Here is a 5,325-nt window from a genome sequence, read left to right as displayed (position 1 = left end):
GGTAGATGGAAGGCCGTGTTGCCCAACCGAGTCCTTTGAAGAATGTCTCTGGTGGTCAATTGGATACGTTGTCGTAACGTCATTGTGTGGTAGACGGGATACTCTGTCTGTTCCTTCCTAACCCTCGTTTGCATCTGCTGTTGCTAACTCAACGGCTAGGAGGTATCACTTCTGTAGTGAATAAGAGTTCAAAGTTCATACCATTCGCAACCAAAGCTCACGCTGATGTTGGTTTCGTTCTGTAATAATTATCTGAAACATTCTGACATAGGACTGTCGTCCTCACGTCCTCAGAACAGGAGGTTATATTGTCATCAAGGGCTTATATGGGAAGGGAGAGGAGGGCGTGTTTGAAAAGTTTTATAGCCCATGTCCCTTCACAGGGGCGGGCCACTGATTGAGCAGTGCCCTATCTTATGAAAACCCAAATCTCCCATTTTAGAAGCTAAAATCACATTTCATCCCATTACGAATAATTTCATATTCAAACATTTAAATTGAACAACAATTCCATGTGAATCCGATAACTCTGATGTGTAGACTTTCCATGGTAGAGTTTATGTCATCTTATCATTGATGAGAATGTCTCAGATGACAACCGAACTGACATCATTAATATGATGTCACCGTCGGATTACCAGAATATTGTTCATTTCCCCCCACCTTCTGATGTTCCCAGAATCTCTATATTAACCAAGGGTTTGCAAATGTAACATCAGTAGGGAAGAGAGAGGAAAAAGGGGGAAAGAGGTATTTATGACTGTCATAAACCTTTCCCCCAAGCCAACGTCATGACACAGCTGTTAATCGTGACCCTTCCTTGGCGGGAGTCGCCGAGGAGTAAAGGACGACAACGACGATGCCGAGGTCCGCGGCCACAAACAGCTCAAGGGCAACCTCAAGTTTGTTTTGATGGGGGGCACAAGGGGCGGTCGGCCGAGGAGAGAGCCAGAGACCGTCTGGTAGTCAATGGAGCAGTTTGAGGAGGGGTATCGGAGAAAGGTGTTGGCTAGGAGTAGGCTGCAGCGCAGGCGTTTGGAAGAGCATGTCATCAGTCCGGTGAAACCTGTGCCGGCTCCACGCACCAGGCCTCTAGTGCACCTTCCCAGCCCGGTATGTCCTGTGCCGGCTCCCCACACTTGCCCTGAAGAGCGTGTCATCAGTCTGGTGAAACCTTTGCCGGCTCCACGCACCAGGCCTCCAATGTGCCTTCCCAGCACCGGTACGTCCTGTGCCGGCTCCCCGCACTTGCTCTGAAGAGCGTGTCACCAGTCCGGTGCAACCTGTGCCGGCTCCACGCACCAGGCCTCCAGTGCGCCTTCCCAGCCCGGTACGTCCATTATTACTCGTGTGTATTGTTTAGCATTTTTCAAATTACTCAAGTTTTTTACTCTTTTTAGCTAACTAGCTTACCTTAGGACTCTCCGTCGATCCGACCACTATTCTGATATGCAAACGTGCATTTTTACCGTTTTCTGACCTCTGTAAGTGAGAGTTATTTCAATGGAGTTGTGTAATAAGGTACGCCCTGTTTGCTAGCTGCTTACAAGCTATTTTGATTAGGTCAAAGATCTATAGGTGCTTATGAAAATGATCTAGATAACCACCGACTATAGTTACGTGTACAACGCATATTACCTACCTTAACCAGTAAAAAGAAAACTAGCATAATAACTTCCTAGTCATAGACTGTTCTCTCTTCTACTGCACGGCAAGCGGTACCTGAGCTCCAAGTCTAGGTCCAAAATGGCGCCGGAAGAAATGGCAGCAGTTTTACGGAGGCCTAACCAATTGTGCTATCATGTGTTTGTTTTGATTGCTTTATTTGTAACTTATTTTGTACATAATGTTTCTGCCACCGTATCTTACTGCAAAAAAGAGCTTCTGGATGTCAGGACAGCGATCACTCACCTCGGATTAGACAAAGATTTTTTCTTCATCAAGCAGAATGCAGAGGATATACTTCTAACACTGACAAGGCCAACATCCCCGTTATTGGCAAAAGAAAGAGACGCAGGTACAGAGGACACAGAGCAGGGTGCCTCGTAAGGAGCCACAGTAGGCGAGTGGGGAAGCTGCCGTTACCGTCAATATTACTCGCCAACGTGCAATCATTGGACAATAAATTAGACGAGGTACGATCACGAATATCCTACCAACAGGACATCAATAACTGTAACATCTTATGTTTCACTGAATCGTGGCTGAATGATGACATGGATATTCAGCTAGACAGCACACTCTGGTAAGAAGAAGGTTGGCGGTCTGTGCATATTTGTAAAGAACAGCTGGTGCACGAAATCTAAGGAAGTCTCTAGATTTTGCTCGCCTGAAGTAGAGTATCTTATAATAAACTGCAGACCACTCTATTTGCCAAGATATTTTTCATCTATACTTGTCGTGGCTGTTTATTTACCACCACAGACAGATGATGGCACTAAGACCACACTCAGTCAGCTGTATAGGGAAATAAGCAAACAGGAAACCGCTCACCCAGAGGCGGCGCTCCTAGTGGCCACAGACTTTAATGCAGGGAAACTTCAATCAGTTTTGCCTGGTCTCTATGTTAAATGCGCAACCAGAGGGAAAATAATTCTAGATCACCTGTACTCCACATACAGAGACGCATACAAAGCTCTCCATTGCCCTCCATTTGGTAAACCTGACCACAATTCTATCCAAATGATTCCTGCTTACTATTTTGCCATCACAGACTGGAACATGTTCCGGGATTCTTCAGATTGCATTGAGGAGTACACCACATCAGTCACTGGCTTTATCAATAAGTGCTTTGAGGACGTCGTCTCCACAGTGACGGTACATTCATACCCCAACGTGAAGCTTGGGATTACAGGCAACATTCGCACTGAGCTAAAGGGTAGAGCTGCCGCTTTCAAGGTGCGGGACTCGGAAGCTTATAATAAATCCTGCTAGGCCCCCTCCACGAACCATAAATAGGCAAAGCGCCAATACAGGGCTAAAATTGAATCATACTGCACCGGCTCTGACGCAAGTCGTATGTGGCAGGGCTTGCAAACTATTACAGACTACAAAGGGAAGCACAGCCGCGAGCTGCCCAGTGACATGAGCCTACCAGATGAGCTAAATCACTTCTATGCTCGCTTCGAGGCAAGCAACACTGAAGCATGCATGAGAGCATCAGCTGTTCCAGACGACTGTGTGATCACGCTCTCCATAGCCGACGTGAGTAAGACCTTTAAACAGGTCAACATTCACAAGGCCGCTGGGCCATACGCATTACCAGGACGTGTGCTCCTGGCATGTGCTGATCAACTGGCAGGTGTCTTCAGTGGCCTTTACAACATTTTCAACCTCTAGCATGCTCCGAACACCTGTGTGTAAGCGTAACATTACAAAAATCAGAAACCTTTTTTATTTTTTATTATGCAGAAAAGCTCATTCATGCTTTTATAGCTTTGAGATTATACTATTTCAATGCTCTGCTCCCTGGCTTTCTGGATAAAGCACTAAATGAACCTGCTAGAATTTTGACTAGAACCCCAAAATGTTACCATTTTACTCCAGTGCTAGCCTCTCTACACTGGCTTCATGTTAAGGCTAGGGCTGATTTCAAGGTTTTACTTCTAACCTACAAAGCATTACATGGACTTGCTACCTGTCTCTCAGATTTGGTCCTACCGTACATACCTACACGTACGCTACGGTCGTGAGGTAGGCCTCCTTATTGTTCCTAGAATTTCTAAGCAAACTGCTGGAGGCAAGGCTTTCTTCTATAGAGATTCATTTTTATGGAACGGTCTGCCAATCCATGTGAGAGATGCAGACTCGGTCTCGACATTTAAGTCTTTATTGAAGACTCATCTCTTTACTAGGTCCTATGACTGAGTGTAGTCTGGCCCAGAGGTGCAAAGGTGAACGGCAAGACAATGGCGTGACGAACCACCCTTGCTGTCTCTGGCCGGCTCCCCTCTCTCCACTGGGATTCTCTGCGTCTGACCATATTACGGGGTCTGAGTCACTGGCTTACTAGTGCTCTTCCATGCCATCCCTAGGAGGGGTGCATCGCTTGAGTCATTGACGTGATCTTCCTGTCCGGTTTTGTGCCCCCTCAGGCTTTTGCTGTGGAGATCTTTGTGGGCTATACTCAGCCTTGTCTCAGAGTAGTAAGTTGGTGGTCTGTTGATATCCCTCTAGTGGTGTGGGGGCTGTGTTTTGGCAGGTGGGTGGGGTTATATCCTGCCTGTTTGGCCCTCTCCGGGGGTATCGTCAGACGGGGCCACAGTGTCCCCCGACCCTCCCTGTCTCAGCTTCCAGTACCTATGCTGCAGTAGTCTATGTGCCCAGGGGGCTGTGGTCAGTCTGTTATATCTGGTGTATTTCTCCTGTCTTATCTGGTGTCCTGTGTGAATTTAAGTATATTCCCTCTAATTCTCTCTCTCTCGTCCTCCCCTCCCAGAGGACCTGAGCGCTAGGGCCATGCCTCAGGACTACCTGGCCTGATGACTCCTGGCTGTCCCCAGTCCACCTGGTCATGCTTCTGCTCCAGTTTCAACAGTTCTTCCTGCGGCTATGGAACCCTGACCTGTTTACCGGATGCGATACCTTGTCCCGCACCTGCTGTCTCGACCTCTCAGTGCCAACTGACATTTACTCCAGATGTACTGACCTGTTGCACACTCTACAACCACTGTGATTACTATTTGACCATGCTGGTCATCTATGAACATCTTGAAGAACAATCTTGAATCAATGGCCATGTACTATTATAATCTCCACCTGGCACAGCCGACTGGCCACCCCCCAGAGCCTGGCAACTCTCACTTTTTTCCTAGGTTCCTACCTTTCTAGGGAGTTTTTCCTACCCACCACGCTTCTACATCTGTTTTGCTTGCTGTTAAGGGTTTTAGGCTGGGATTCTGTATAAGCACTTTGTGATAAATTTGATTCGATTTTGATTTGAGTGTATGGATCTGTGCAAACTGCTACAGTAAGTGATATTTTTTTAAACGATTATTTCTTGCTGATATGAAAGATGGGGCATATCAGCATATGTTTCTAAAACAGTTTTGCAAGCGATGATTATTGAAGTTTCTAAACGTTCAAACCCAGCTTCAGAATTGTAGTTCACATGCAGCCAACCGTCTGCTAACCGCTGAAAACCCTAGGAGCCTCAAACTCAACTCTGGACATCAAAGCCAGTTCCACTGCGTGTTTTCATTGTTCCCCTCTAATCAGGGATTGATTTAGACCTGGGACACCAGGTGTGTGCAATTAATTATCAGCTAGAACAGAAAACCAGAAGGCTCCGGGCCTCGTAGTGTAAGAGTTGAGTACCCATGTCCT

Source organism: Oncorhynchus kisutch, linkage group LG24 (genome assembly GCF_002021735.2).
Source record: "Oncorhynchus kisutch isolate 150728-3 linkage group LG24, Okis_V2, whole genome shotgun sequence".
In the NCBI taxonomy this organism is placed as follows: domain Eukaryota; kingdom Metazoa; phylum Chordata; class Actinopteri; order Salmoniformes; family Salmonidae; genus Oncorhynchus; species Oncorhynchus kisutch.
The sequence above is the reverse complement of the archived record's forward strand: the minus strand, read 5'-3'. Positions refer to the sequence as shown.